A 17,404-nucleotide genomic window follows, 5' to 3' on the forward strand; every position below is an offset into this window, starting at 1 on the left:
AGCAAAGCAGTATAAAATGCAATGCAATATAATACCCCACAATGTAATTTAATATAATTTATAAGAAATAACATATTGCAAAGTAATATAAAATGCAATGCAATAATAAAAAAAAAAAAATGCAATGCAATGCAAAGCAATATAACATAAAATCAGAAATAACATAATGCAAAGCAGTATAAAACGCAATGCAATATAAAACACCGCAATGTAATTTAACATAAGTTATCATAAATAACATAATGCAAAGTAAAATAAAATGCAATGCAATAATTAAAAAAAAAAAAAAAAAAATGCAATATAACACAAAATCAGAAATAACATATTGCAAAGTAATATAAAATGCAATGCAATAAAAAAAATGCAATGCAATGCAATATAACACAAAATCAGAAATAACATAATGCAAAGTAATATAAAATGCAATGCAATAATAAAAAAAAAACGCAATGCAATGCAATAAAAAAATAAATAAATAAATAAAAACACAATGCAATGCAATATAACACGAAATTAGAAATAACATAATGCAAAGCAGTATAAAACGCAATGCAATATAATACACCGCAATGTAATTTAACATAATTGATCAGAAATAACATAATGCAAAGTAATATAAAATGCAATGCAATAAAAAAAAAAACGCAATGCAATATAACACAAAATCAGAAATAACATAAAGCAAAGCAGTATAAAATGCAATGCAATATAATACACCGCAATGTAGTTCAATATAATTTATCGGAAATAACATAATGCAAAGTAAAATAAAATGCAATGCAATAATAAAAAAAAATGCAATGCAATATAACACAAAATCAGAAATAACATATTGCAAAGTAATATAAAATGCAATGCAATAAAAAAAATGCAATGCAATGCAATATAACACAAAATCAGAAATAACATATTGCAAAGTAATATAAAATGCAATGCAATAAAAAAAAAACGCAATGCGATATAACACAAAATCAGAAATAACATAAAGCAAAGCAGTATAAAACGCAATGCAATATAATACCCCACAATGTAATTTAATATAATTTATAAGAAATAACATATTGCAAAGTAATATAAAATGCAATGCAATAATTAAAAAAAAAATGCAATGCAATGCAAAGCAATATAACATAAAATCAGAAATAACATAATGCAAAGCAGTATAAAACGCAATGCAATATAATACACCGCAATGTAATTTAACATAAGTTATCATAAATAACATAATGCAAAGTAATATAAAATGCAATGCAATAATAAATTTTAAAAAAAATGCAATGCAATGCAATATAACATAAAATCAGAAATAACATAATGCAAAGTAGTATAAAACGCAATCCAATATAATACACCGCAATGTTGTTCAATATAATTTATCATAAATAACATAATGCAAGGTAATATAAGATGCAATGCAATTAAAAAAAAAAAAAAACGCAATGCAATGCAATATAACACAAAATCAGAAATAACATAATGCAAAGCAGTATAAAATGCAATGCAATAAAAAAATAAATAAATAAATAAAAACGCAATGCAATACAATATAACTCAAAATCAGAAATAACATATTGCAAAGCAATATAAAACGCAATGCAATATAATACACCGCAATGTAATTTAACATAATTTATCATGAAAACATAATGCAAAGTAATATAAAATGCAATGCAATAAAAAAATAAATAAATAAATAAAAACGCAATACAATACAATATAAGTCAAAATCAGAAATAACATAATGCAAAGCAATATAAAACGCAATGCAATAATTTTTTATTTTTTTTTTTTAAACACAATGTAATGCAATATAGTACAACAACAAAAATAACATAATGCAATAAAATACAGCATCAAAAATAACATGCAAAAAAATGCAAAGGAAAATAAAACACTGCAATGTAATGCAATAATAATGTAACATTAGAACATAATAACAACATTATGCAATATAGAACAACATCAGAAATAACATTATGCAATATAATATAACATCAGAATTAACTCATACAAAATAATAGAACATCACAAACAACATAATAAAATGCAATATAGAACGCAATGCAATATAATACAACGCAATGTAATGTAATATAATTAATCAGAAATAACATAATGCAAAGCAGTATAAAACGCAATGCAATATAAAATACAACAATATAATGCGATATAATACAACATCAGAAGTACCCTAACAAAATGCAATATAGAATGCAAAGCAATATAATACATGGCAATATAATATCCAAACCCTCAACATGAAAACATCCCCTATCCAAACCCTTAACACATATGCATCCCCTATCCAAACCCTAAAACATAACCATCCCCTATATAAACCCTTAACATGTAACCATCCCTTAACCAAACTCTTAACACGTAACCATCCCCTATCCAAGCCATTAACTCTTAACTATCCCCTATCCAAACCCTTAACATGTAACCATCCCTTATCCAAATTCTTAAAACGTAACCGTCCCTTTTCCAAACCATTAACATGTAATCATCCCCTATCCAAACCCTTAACACATAACCATCCCCTGTCCAAACTCTTGACACGTAACCATCCCCTATCCAAGCCTTAACACTTTGCCCTCCAAACCCTTAACACGTATCCATCCCTGAGCCAAACCTTTTATATGTAACCATCCCCTATTCAAACCCTTAACACGTAACCATCCCTTATTCAAACCCTTAACACGTAACCATCCCTTATTCAAACCCTTAACACGTAACCATCCCCTATCCAAACCTTTAACATGACACCACCCCCTTTTAAAACCCATTAACACTTTACTCTCGTTATTCAAACCCTTAACATGTAACCCTCTCCTATCGAAACCCTTGAAACGAAACCATCCCCTATCTAAACTCTTAACACTTAACCATCCCCTATCCAAACCATTAAGATAAAAAGCCTTCTGTGTGTAGCAGCCCCCTCAGCACCCCTAATACTTACCTGTGCCCCAACTCTTTCCAGCGATGTCCACGAGTCCCTTGGCTGTCCTGGGACTCTCCCTCCTTATTGGCTGAAATACAGCTGTGGCGCCATTGGCTCCCATGGCTGTTAATCAAAGTCAGTGAGCCAATCAGAAGAGAGAGGGGTTGGGGCCAAATGGCAGCTCCATGTCTGAATGGACACACAGAGCTGCAGCTCAGCTTAGGTGCCCCTATAGCAAGCTGCTTGCTGTGGGGGCACTTGATAGGAGGGAGGGGCCAGGAGCAGGAACAAGGGACCCGAGAAGAGGAGGATCCAGGCTGCTCCATGCAAAACCAATTGCACAGAGGAGGTAAGTATAACACGTTTGTTATTTTTTTAAAAAAGGGAGACTTTACAATCACTTTAACCATCCCCTATCCAAACCCTTGACACGTAACTGTCCCTTATCCAAACCCTTAACACGTAACCATCTCTTATCCAAACCCTTGACACGTAACTGTCCCTTATCCAAACCCTTAACACGTAACCATCTCTTATCCAAACCCTTAACACGTAACTGTCCCTTATCCAAACCCTTAACACATAACCATCTCTTATCCAAACCCTTAACACGTAACCCTCCCTTATCCAAACCCTTAACACGTAACCATCTCTTATCCAAACCCTTAACACGTAGCAATCCCTTATCCAAACCCTTAACATGTAACCATCCCCTTTCCAAACCCTCAACTCTTAACCATTCCCTCTGCAAACCCTTAACACCTAACTATCCCCTATCCAACCCTTAACACTTAACCATCCCCTATACAAACCCTTAATATGTAACTACCCCCTGTCCAAAACCTTAACACTTAACCATCCCCTGTCTAAACATTTAACACGTAACCATCCCCTATCCAAACCCTTAACACGTAACCATCCCCTATCCAAAACTTTAACACATAACCATCCCCTATCCAACCACTTAACACTTAACCATCTCCTATCCAAGCCCTTAACATGTAACCATCCCATATCCAAACCCTTTACACGTAACCATCCCCTATCCAAACCTTTAACACGTAACCATACCCTATCCAACCCCTTAACACTTAACCATCCCCTATCCAAACCCTTAACATGTAACCATCCCCTCTCCAAGCCCTTAACACGTAACCATCCTCTATCCAAACCCTTAACACATAACCATTCCCTATACAAACCCTTAACACGTAACCATCCCCTATCCAAACCCTTTACACGTAACCATCCCCTATACAAACCCTTAACGCGTAACCATCCCCTATCCAAACCTTTAGCACGTAACCATACCCTATCCAACCCCTTAACACTTAACCATCCCCTATCCAAACCCTTAACATATAACCACCCCCTCTCCAAGCCCTTAACACGTAACCATCCTCTATCCAAACCCTTAACACATAACCATTCCCTATCCAAACCCTTAACACGTAACCATACCCTATCCAACCCCTTAACACTTAACCATCCCCTATCCAAACCCTTAACACGTAACCATCCTCTATCCAAACCCTTAACACATAACCATACCCTATCCAAATCGTTAACACAAACCATCCCCTATCCAAGCCGTTAACATGTAATCATCCCCTATCCAATCTCTTAAGAAGTAACCATCCCCTATCCAAACCTTCAACACGTAAACATTCCCTATCCAAACCCTTTACACGTAACCATACCCTATCCAAACCCTTTACACATAACCATCCCCTATCCAAACCCTTTACACGTAACCATCCCCTATCCAAACCCTTAACGCGTAATAACCATCCCCTATCCAAACACTTAAAATGTATCCATCCCCTATCCAAACCCTTAACATGTATCCATCCCTTATCCAATCCCTTAACACTTAACCACGCCATATCTGACTCCCTAAAATCTATCCATTATAGAATAGCCCCTGTGCAAGAACAGTTTTAGGCTTCCCATTCAACTACCATTCGGATACAAACTTTTCAGATAGATAGATAGATAGATAGATAGATAGATAGATAGATAGATAGATAGATAGATAGATAGATAGATAGATAGATAGATAGATAGATAGATAGATAGATAGATAGATAGATAGATAGATAGATAGATGGTATTGGTAGATGCAGTACATTGTATTGTTCCAATGGGGCCAATGTGTGCCTTCAAATTCCCGGACATGTTAGACATTTCAATCAGTGGTTGCAGTATTAAGCTGGCCATAGATGAATGGAGATTCAGCTGGTTAAGCAGGGACAGGCCAATTTTCAATCCATCTATGGCCATTCCCGTTCATGAGAAGTCGATCGAATGATGTCCTTGTTGGAAATTTTTTCTTTTATTAGCATTATAGCCAATGAGCTGCAGCGCTGATCAGTGTATTCTAATGGCAAGGGTGTCCCGGTTTCAGAATACAATGACACAGTGGGGATGATTCCTCCATCCACCTCCAATATGTGGATGGGGGAATTGGTTCAGATTTGTTGTTCTGTCCGCTGGCCGAATGAAAACAAATGAGCCATGTATGGCTGGCATTAGAAGGAAGAAGTCCTGCCAGAGCCACCCACACATATCCTGGAAGGAGCCCAGAACCTCCACATCCATCTGCACTACCGTACATTATCTGTTCATTATCTGTCCGCCATGTGCTGGAGCTGGGCTGAAGAGAAATAGCCAGGCAGGAAAAATAATGTCTTGAGACTGAAGGGAGTGCAGAGATTAATTAACGAGAGACAGGAAAAATATTCTGTCAGATGACTAAAATGAATTTTGTTCAACAACAAGCCCATACATGAATTCTAAAGGGACAGAGGTGAATAACTATAGCTGGTAATCCATTGATACTAGAGGAAGGAGCAGAGTCCTCCAGCAGTGCAGAGTATTTCAGGAGAGGAGAGTTATAGAGAAAGGGGCAGAGTCCTCCAGCAGAACAGAGTCCTCCAGCTGAGGAGAGTTATAGAGAAAGGAGCAGAGTCCTCCAACGAGCAGCACAGGTGTGTCGGGAGGAAGGAGTTTCTCCTGTCAGGTGCTGAGATTGTAAAGCTGCTCCAGGTGATCTGTTTGAGAGGAGAGTGTAGTGAAATCACTCCCAGCCCTCCTGGCTCCTTCCTAGGAAGGCCATGGAGGCCTGCGGGGCCTCTCCTGCTGGAAGCTCGCAGCCATCTCCTGGGCTGACAGGTGACATGCCTGACCCTATGCAAGCGATGGCTGGTGATCTCTCTGCCCCTGTTCAAGCCATGGCTGGTGATCTCTCTGCCCCTGGTGAGTATGAATTCGGGAGAGACTGGTGGCTGAGATTAAGGTCCTGAATAAGGAGAGAGACAAGCTCTACAAACTCAGAGCAGAGTTGAAGTGTTTGCGAAAGCAGCGTGAGGACTTGTATAGCCAGGATCGAGGATCCATGGATTCGGAAATCCAATTGGCTAAAGTCCAAGTGGAATACCAGGAAACCATTGTGGCCAGGGTTGAATGAAGAGATGGGCCTTTCAAGGAGAAATTTTGCAATGACCAGAGGTTTACAAGGATGGCAAAGATGGAGGTGGAGACCCCCAGTTCTGACCCCCTGGTCCCTCAGGGTGAGGTAAGCAGCCCATTGCCTTCTCAGGATTCAGGAGGCATGCTAAGGGTGATCCAGGCAAAGGAGTCTCTACTGCAGGGGGGATCAGCTGGTGTTTGAACTTTTTGGGAGGAAAGAGCTTGACCGAGACAAGATGGAATACTTTTTGGACTCTACTCATGGTCTAAATGGTGGAGATGTCCCATTGATGAATTTGACAGAGGAGATTACATTTGAAGAGGTGATCAGGGCAGCTTAACAGCTTGCCATCAAAAAGTCACCTGGACCAGATGGTCTGACGGCTGAGTTTTATAAAGCCTCTAAGTATATTCTGGCCCCACATTTGGTAGAGGTTTTTAACAGTTGCCTTGCTGAGGGGATGCTTCCCCATTCTATAAGGCACCCAGCTGTGATTCTTCTTTCAAGAGGTAAAGATCCTTCGATGATTGAGAATTGGCACCCCAACAGCCTTCTCAATGTTGATAGAAAGGTGCTGGTGAAGATAATTTTCTGATGCCTATCGTCAGTAGAAGAGTCTTTGCTTTCTAGCAATCAGCATTGTTCGATCTAGGGTAGGAGCACCTTCACTGCGGTTTTAGCTGTCTGGGAGGCCTTAGAACTGTGCAGGTCTGCAGGCTGGGGAAAGTATTTGCTGGCATTAGATAAGGCAAAGGCTTTTGATCATGTCAACCATTAATACCTGTTGCTGCTCTGCCAGGTGGTTTTGTCGATTGGTTGAAAGCCTTGTATAAGGGGTCAGAAAGCTTCCCTATTGTTAAGGTTTGAGTTGGATAGACCTTTGGCTCTGGGGTGTGCCAGGGTTGTCCCCTGAGTCCCTCGCTATATGTGTTTGCAATCAACCCCTTCATCAGGAGGCTAGAGAGCAGCATGTTGTGTGGGATACCAGTGGGGATCCTGATTATGCCGCCTTTGAGGGTTGTTGTGGATGATGTGTCAGTGATTGGCACTGGAACAGGTGGAGGAGGTGGTCTCTCTGACATCATGATGCTCTGAAGCATCAGGCTCCAAGATCAATAGGGAAAAGAGTGAAGTTTTCTGGATGGGAAAGGAAGGTGAGGGGTTTGATCTTCCGGAAACCTTTCCAGTGCCCCCAAAAAAAAAAAATTAAGATACTAGGTGTTTAATTTAGAACCAGGGATTATGGCCTGAAAAACTAGGAAGGCAGGCTGGAAGTTGCCAATACTAAGGGGGCCAGCTTGAATAGTTATCTCTGAGGGAAAGGATTGATCTGATTGAAGTGATTGTAAAGTCTCTCTCTTTTTTTTTTTTTTTAAATAACAAACATGTTATACTTACCTCCTCTGTGCAGTTGGTTTTGCACAGAGCAGCCCGGATCCTCCTCTTCTAGAGCTCCTCTCTCCAATCGAGTGCTCCCACACCAAGCAACTTGCAATGTGGGCACCCGAGCTGAGCTGCAGCTCCATGTGTCCATTCAAACATGGAACGGCCGTTTGGCCCCACCCCTCTCTCTCCTGATTGGCTTACTGACTTTGATTGACAGCCACGGGAGCCAATGGCGCCACAGCTGTATATCAGCCAATAGGGATTGAGAGACCCAGGACAGCGAGGGACTCATGGACATCGCTGGACAGAGAGGGGGCACAGGTAAGTATTGGGGGGTGCTTGGGAGGCTGCTACACACAGAAGGCTTTTTATCCTAATGCATAGAATGCATTAAGATAAAAAACCTTCCTGACTTTACAGCTCATTTAGGACTTACCTGATTCCGATCTTCTTGTATGTCAGCTTTGTCTGCATCTTGCCAGTGTCTCTATGCTAGGATCTATAGTGTGTTCTTCCAGGTGCTGTGGGGAACAGACTGAACCTCATCAAGAGGAATGTCACCCATTTATCCAGGAGGGAGGGTGGCTTAGATATGGTCAACCCCGTTCTTTTCCTTTTACTGCTATTTCTCAAGTTTAACATTGGTAATATACTTGCAGTAGATCTTGATGGAGGCCTTTTTTACTACTTTGGTAAGAAGGTGGCAAAGTGAAGAATCTCAGGGGTCATCGTGGTCAGCTTCCAGCCTATGTCGCTCTGTGCCTCAAGTTTCTGCAGCAGTGGCAATTGTTGGCTGAAGATCTCAAATCCGCTCAGAGAAAACTCCTCATGAGCCGAGTCTTAGGTGAAGTCTTGCATGACCCACTGACCTTAAGAGATTGCCTAGGCCCGATTTTGAGGGAAGGGTTAAGACTGATTCGTTTGGCTTGAGTCCCCCTTAAATTTAGGGATCTGTCCTAAGTGTGCTTCCACGGGAGGCTCTATTTTTGGGCCAATTTGAAATACCGCAGTGGGATGGATCGTGGTTGTCTTCGGGAGGAATGCTCAGGTGAGGAGGAGACTATGGACCATTTTCTGCTTTGGTGCCCTTTTAACATAGAGGTATACAAACAGGTGGGGCAGGCCCTCGGTGTTCCTTTCCTCTCCAGGCTGGGTTATGCTGAGTGTGTGTATGGTAAGGCTACCAGGTTTTTAAAATGAAATCCGGGGACATATTTTTTTTTTTTTTTTTATTGGCAAATGGCACAGGGCTACATAATACACAGAGCCCTGGGCACAGGACTGCATAATACACAGAGCGCTGGGTACAGGAATACAGGAGGGTGTTAGGTATAGAGTGCAGGGTTCAGAGGTTTGCTATGCACAGAGGACACTTCTGCCCCCACATCCATAGCTCACCTCTGCACTCTTCTCTCACAGATTATCTCTGCAGCCACCTCTTAGCCCTTCCCCTACAACAACTAAACTCTCCAGCTCTCCATGCAGCTGCATCAGCTCTGACCCCTCCTCCCCCACTGTCCTCACCCATGTACAAACAGACACCCCCCCCCCTGAATCTGGGGACAGACTTGGACCAGGGATAGTGTCCTCAATCCAGGGACTGTCCCCGGAAACCAGGGACGTCTGGTCACCCTAGTGTATGGAGCATTCAATACTGGTGGGGTCTTTTGTTTGGATACATTTTTTTTAGTTAGCTTAGTAGTCCGTTATTTCACCTGGAACGCACGGTGTCAGGTCACCACTCGGCCTAAAATCCTTCCTGTTCAGGTGGTGGTGTGCGTTATTCTGCATGAGGTTGGGAAGATTCAGGTGCTTGAGAGAGACAAGTGGAGTTGGTGGACTTGGCTGAAGGCGTGGAGGGGTTTCAAGCCTCCCTGACTGCCAGGAGTCTCTTTCCCGGGTGTGGCTTTCTGTCTCTTATCACCCTAGATTTTTTCTTTATACTTAATTTTTGATAAATGGCTGCGTACATAGGTGATGGGTTGTGCCTCTTAGGCCCTCTCTGCTGATTTATGTAAATAGCTTTGGTATTGGACAATGTTAATATTGTATATACAGTATCTCACAAAAGTGAGTACACCCCTTTATTCTATCTTTTCATGTGACAACACTGAAGAAATGACACTTTGCTACAATGTAAAGTAGTGAGTGTACAGCTTGTATAACAGTGTAAATTTGCTGTCCCCTCAAAATAACTCAACACACAGCCATTAATGTCTAAACCGCTTGCAACAAAAGTGAGTACACCCCTAAGTGACAATGTCCAAATTGGGCCCAATTAGCCATTTTCCCTCTCCGGTGTCATGTGACTCCTTAGTGTTACAAGGTGTCAGTTATGAATGGGGAGCAGGTGTGTTAAATTTGGTGTTATCGCTCGCACTCTCTCATACTGGTCACTGGAAGTTCAACATGGCACCTCATGGCAAAGAACTGTCTGAAGATCTAAAAAAAAGAATTGATGCTCTACATAAAGATGGCCTAGGCTATAAAAAGATTGCCAAGATCCTGAAACTGAGCTGCAGCACAGTGGCCAAGACAATACAGCGGTTTAACAGGACAGGTTCCACTCAGAACAGGCCTCGCCATCGTCAACCAAAGAAGTTGAGTGCACGTGCTCAGCGTCATATCCAGAGGTTGTCTTTGGGAAATAGAGGTATGAGTGCTGCCAGCATTGCTGCAGAGGTTGAAGTGGTGGGGGGTCAAACTGTCAGTGCTCAGACCATACGCCGCACACTGCATCAAATTGGTCTGCATGGCTGTCATCCCAGAAGGAAGCCTCTTCTAAAGATGATGCACAAGAAAGCCTGCAAACAGTTTTCTGAAGACAAGCAGACTAAGAACATGGATTACTGGAACCATGTCCTGTGGTCTGATGAAACCAAGATAAACTTATTTAATTCAGATGGTGTCAAGCGTGTGTCGTGGCAACTGGGTGAGGAGTACAAAGACAAGTGTGCCTTGCCCACAGTCAAGCATGGTGGTGGGAGTGTCATGGTCTGGGGCTGCATGAGTGCTGCCGGCACTGGGGAGCTACAGTTCATTGAGGGAACCATGAATGCCAACATGTACTGTGACATACTGAAGCAGAGCATGATCCCCTCCCTTCAGAGACTGGGCCGCAGGGCAGTATTCCAACATGATAACGACCCCAAACACACCTCCAAGATGACCACTGCCTTGCTAAAGAAGCTGAGGGTAAAGGTGATAGACTGGCCAAGCATGTCCCCAGGCCTAAACCCTATTGAGCATCTGTGGGGCATCCTCAAACGGAAGGTGGAGGAGCGCAAGATCTCTAACATCCACCAGCTCTGTGATGTCATCATGGAGGAGTAGAAGAGGACTCCATTATAGGTCCTAACACATTACCCAGTCCATACCAGTATAGATATCCATCATGAGATTTTTCCCCATTGAGATCTGGTGATGTGTTTTCAAAGTGTTCCTTTCATTTTTTTAAGCAGTGTATATATATATTTGTATTATTTGGATTGGATAAACTTTATGTAATCATAAACAGAGTGGACATAACACACATGTGTTCTTAATGTCCTCCTTCTTCAGGGTTTTCCTTGGAGTGGTAAGATGATATCATTACATTATAGCATTACATTTTATTATATCATTGCATTGTTTTATATTGTTCTATTGTATCATGTCAATATATTTTATTATATTGTTACATTATATTATATCATTACATTATAATATATCTTTACATTATCTTATTTTATTACATTGTATTATATCATTATATTGTATTATATTGTTTTATTGTATTTAATCATTACATGATCATATAATGTTACATTATATTATACCATTACATTGTATTATTTCTTTACATTGTAGTATTTTGTTACATTGTATTTATCATTACAATGTACTAAATCAATATATCATTACATTGTATTATGTCATTACATTGTGTTACAGTATATCGGTATATTATTATATTATATTGTTTTATATCACAATATTATATCATTACATTGTTTTATATCATATTATATTAAATTATATTGTTACATTGCATTGTATCCTGATATTTTATTATTTTGTTACATTACATTATAGCATTACATTGTCTTATATTATAATATTATATTGGTACATTATATTATATCATTATAATATAATATTATATTATATTGTTACATTGTCTTGTATCCTGATATTTTATTATTTTGTTACATTACATTATATCATTACATTGTATGATATTATATTATATTGTTACATTGCATTTTATCCTGATATTTTATTATTTTGTTACATTACATTATAGCATTACATTGTCTTATATTATAATATTATATTGGTACATTATATTATATCATTATAATATAATATAATATAATATAATATAATATAATATAATATAATATAATATAATATTATTTTATATTATATTATATTATATTATATCATTACATTGTATGATATTATATTATATTATATTGTTACATTGCATTGTATCCTATTTTATTATTTTGTTACATTACATTATAGCATTACATTGTCTTATATTATAATATTATATTGGTACATTATATTATATCATTATAATATAATATTATATTATATTGTTACATTGTCTTGTATCCTGATATTTTATTATTTTGTTACATTACATTATATCATTACATTGTATGATATTATATTATATTGTTACATTGCATTGTATCCTGATATTTTATTATTTTGTTACATTACATTATAGCATTACATTGTCTTATATTATAATATTATATTGGTACATTATATTATATCATTATTATATAATATAATATAATATTATATTATTTTATATTATATTATATTATATTATATTATATTATATTATATTATATTATATTATATTATATTATATTATATTATTTTGTTACAATACATTATAGCATTACATTGTCTTATATTATTGTATTATATTGGTATATTATATTATATTATATTATATTATATTATATTATATTATATTATATTGTTACATTGCCTTGTATCCTGATATTTTATTATTTCGTTACATTACATTATATCATTTCAACTGAACAGCCCTCAAAAGTTAATTCCTCCAGAAATGTAAAATAATAATAACAGGACAAGATAATAAAATTTGGGATCTGGAAATAGCTGCAGAGAAGTACAATGTGTTCACCATTACAGCTGTCTGTCCCTTTAATTACAGACTATGATAGAATGTTCCATGCAATGACTGCACAGCGGGCCTGACCCGTGCACGACCTGTGCGGCTGCATGGAGGGTGCGCGGTAGAAACGGGACAACTTTCCCTTTATAACTTGCTGTCACACGTGCAGACATTGGAAGCACAGAACACAATACACTACAGCGCTAACTCTGTGCCATTGCTGTGGTCTCAGGATGTTGTTTAGCAAGTAATTCATTAATAAGCAATGAAAAAAGTCTTATTTCCGGAGATGTAGGAATAATTTTCATTGGCTGACACTATCGGTGGGTGTGAGGCTGTGTCACGTACCTGATCCCAGGCCAAGGTGCTAAGAGGGCTCCCCTTGCGGCTAAGGGCAGCACACCCCTGAAGGTGGTCCAGGAGGTGTAGCGCCAAAGAAGCACAGGTGGCCATTGCCAACAGGGTGCTGAAGAGCTGGGCTGGTGGACACCTGGTGGGTATTGGAGAAGTCAGGATACACAGCCAGAAAGATGTCTCTCGGGAACACTAGAAGAACTTGTGCACACAGGAAGCAGTGGTAAAGACCAGGCTGAGGATCAGACATGGGTAGTCAGTCCAGGGATAAGGCAGATAGCGGAAACAGGAACTTGGCCGAGGTCACAACAGGAAAGCAGGCAAAGTCTGTAACGTGAGCCGGGGCCATACACAGGAAGGCTGGCAGCTAGTATAGAGTAGTCCTTGAGGGAAGCCGGGGTCATACACGTACCTGATCCGAGGCCAAGGTGCTGAGAGGGCTCCCCTTGCAGCTAAGTGCAGTACACCCCTGAAGGTGGTCCAGGAGGTGTAGCACCCAAAGAAGTGTAGCACAATTCCCAGCCGTTTTGCTGGATATGGGTCCCCCTGGGTTACCGCTAGCAACAACAGCACATTTAAGCATGTTTCTCCAAGTGTGATTCAATATGAGACAATGATCAGTCCCGTATCTTTGGGTTTTTTGTACTTATTTGGTAACTTGGATGATAGAAGGGATGAGTGGGATACTCCTGGAACTAAACTTGGCACATTTGGCGGAGACACTTGAATATCGCTGTTTGGCGCTGACTTGACGCTAGCTGAATGCCTATCAACGCTGACTTGACGCTGGTTAACACTGGCCGGATGCCTGTTAACACTGAATTGACTTGGGACCTCTTCAAGCTCCCCTAAACACTCCTGCTGAGGTAGCTACTTGAATACACTGCTGCACTGCTGAACACTTCAGGGCCCACACCGGCGCCCCCTTTCTCTCCCGGATCCCTTTGACCTTCTGGATAGGGATGATCGAACGGTTCGGGTCGACCATCGGCCGAATTCCGAACTTTTTGCGGAAAAAGTTCGGAATTCGGCAACCAGAACCGACCAAAATGCAATGGGACAGGAACTGGGCTTTAAAAGCCCGTGATTGGACCAGAACCATCAGTAAAAGCCAATTGAGGGGGCAGGAGGATGCTAGGAATGTCATTGGAGTGACTAGGGGGTCCAGAGGCCAATCAGTAGTGAATACGCCCCCCAGTATATAACATAGCCCCGCCAAATCTCTAGCACTATAATACAGGGCTGTGGAAGAGAGTGGAAGCAGTTCTGTTACTCCTGCTTCAAAGTGTCATTTAGCAATTATTAGTGTGAGGAAAGGGATATCTAGTGTAGTTAGGGTACTATATACCACTATAGTTAGATTCAATAATCTAGTTTCTGTAGGGAAAGTGTTAAGTGTCAGGGTGACCATAGTGTAGTGTAGGGTGAACTGACTCTGACTGCTATGGCAGAGTGACCAAACCCTTCCATGTCAGGGTGACCGCCAGAAAAAAAAGATCATTTGTCTTAGAATTGCAGTAGAGCAGGGATGGGGCTCCGCTATTTTCACACCTGGCCGTTTTTGTTTCAGGTGTTTATTGGGCTTTTTTGTGGACGTCTTTGGAGGCAGGCATAACATCTGAACTTCTGCATAGGGGTATATGTACACACACACATATATGTATATATACACATACACACATATAGGTGTGATAGGAGCGGAGCCCCATCCCTGCGCTAATAAAAATTCTAAGAAAAATTATCTTTTTTTTCTGGTTCTGGACATGCTACAGAGCTGAAACTTCACAGGTACACTTTTTAGACCCCCCCAGACACTAAATCCAAAGAAATCTCTTTTTTTTTTTTTCAATAATTTTTTCAATAATTGGCCCTCTATCAAAAACGACAATTTTTAAGAAAAGGCGAAAGCCATGCCATTGGCCAAGGTGGAGGAGGAGGAAGGAGGACTCAAGGACTCGAGGAGACGCGGGAGACTAAATAGAAGCCGCCGCTGCCTGTCCTTCACAGTGAGTGAACCGGGCGACCGGGGAGGGGGGGGGGGCATGGTGTGGTCTGTCTGCCGCCCCCTCCAGCACATGGAGCACCAGACGCCACTGCTCCTAGAAGGAAGTGGTCCCAAAAAGAGAGGAGTTCTACAGGCACTTTAGGTCCCAGAGGCTTGAGTGCTTCTGGTGAGTGACCAATGCTTACTAGGTGGAGGACCAGAGATCTGCTGCACCATTGATTTGTTGCACCAAGGGAAGAAGGATAATACATCACTTGGCACCATCACCATGGACACTATTTGTTATTTGTTCTTAACCACTTGCCGACCGCCACAAGTACATATCCTGCGGCGGTCAGCCCCGGCCAGGCAAAGTGACGTACCGGTACGTCACTAGCCTGTCACTGGCTTGTGAGCCAATAGCGGGCGAGCGCGCGCCCGCCCCGGCTCGTTCCCTAACAAGTCAGTGCGTGTGACCGGCGGACCCGATGTCCGCCGGTCACTCGCGATCGTTCACCGGGAAGGGAGAAAGGCAGGCGGCTGATGTAAACAAGCCGCCTGTCATTCTCCCCTGTGTAAAAATGGAGATCAGACGGTTCTACTATGTAGGACCGTTGATCTCTGTTCTTACACTAGTAGCCATGTCCCATCACAGTTAGAAACACGCCCCTAGGACACACTTAACCCCTCCCTCTCCAATACAGTTAACCCCTTCCCTGCCAGTGTCATTTTTACAGTAACAGTGCATATTTATAGCACTGATTACTGCAGTAATGTCACTGGTAACCCCAAAAGTGTCAAAAATGTCAGTCAAGGGTCCGATCTGTCCGCCGCAATGTCGCAGTCCCGCAAAAAAAATCGCAGATCGCCGCCATTACTCGTTAAAAAAAAAACACCAAAAAATGACAAAAATCTTTCCCTTTGTTAGTAAACGCAATAACTTTTGCGCAAACCAATCAAAATACGCTTTTTGCAATTTTTTTTTACCAAACATATGTAGCATAAAACAAATTGGCCGAAAATATTAAAACATTTTGATTTTTACATATTTTTTTGGGGAATTTCATATAAAAAAAATGTGAAAAATATTGTTATTTTTGCAAAATTGTTGCTCTTTTTTTGTAGCGCATGATCAAAAAATCGCACAGGTGATCAAATACCACCAAAAGAAATCTCTGTTTGTGGGGGAAAAAAAGACGCCAAATTTGTTTAGGTATAGTGGCGCACGACCGCGCAATTGTCCGTTAAAGTCAAGCAGTAAAACAAACGCAAAAAAAAACCCTGGTCAGGAAGGGGGTAAAATCTTCCGGGGGTTAAGTGGTTAATTAATGCATTGTTGCCTTGCATACACTTTTATTAATATATGTTTATCTTCAACTTACTTGGAGACTACACTGGGCACCTTACATCACTCTTCTAATATTGGGAATTTTTTTTATAGAGTTTTTCTTAAAATTTATATTTAGCACCTTTATTATGGCATATTATGTTTTTTTGGCACCTGCAATGTGCGTGACACTTTTCACCTTAATTAATTTTTTTTTTAATGGTATTTATTGCACATATTGGGATACAGCGCGTGTTGAGGAATTAGCACGGATTGGCAGGAATTAGCACAGATTGGCACAAGCACTTTCATTTATAATTATGTATTTATTTATTACAATTGTCATTCATTATTCACGGCACCTTTGAGTGGATAAGCCACATCCATCCCAGTATTTGGAGTCACTCTTTTCTAAGACTGAATGAAGTATATACCCTCTACAGTCATACTTACCTGTTTTGTTAATATATTCAGTAGCAGCGCCTCATTATATACCTCACTTAATAATATTATTGGTTGACACTAATATTGATATTGTTGTTGTTGTTTTTATGTTATTAACCACTTAAGCCCCGGAGGATTTGGCTGCTAAACGACCAGGGGGTATTTTGCGATTCGGCACTGCGTGACTTTAACGGAAAATTGCGCGGTCGTGCGACGCTGTACCTAAACTAATTTGGCGTCCTTTTTTTCCCACAAACAGAGCTTTCTTTTGGCGGTATTTGATCACCTGTGCGATTTTTTGATCACGCGCTATAAACAAAAAAAGCGTAAATTTTGCAAAAATAACAATA

The sequence above is a fragment of the Pelophylax lessonae genome (assembly GCF_965119305.1).
Source record: "Pelophylax lessonae genome assembly, chromosome: 2".
Classification (NCBI taxonomy): domain Eukaryota; kingdom Metazoa; phylum Chordata; class Amphibia; order Anura; family Ranidae; genus Pelophylax; species Pelophylax lessonae.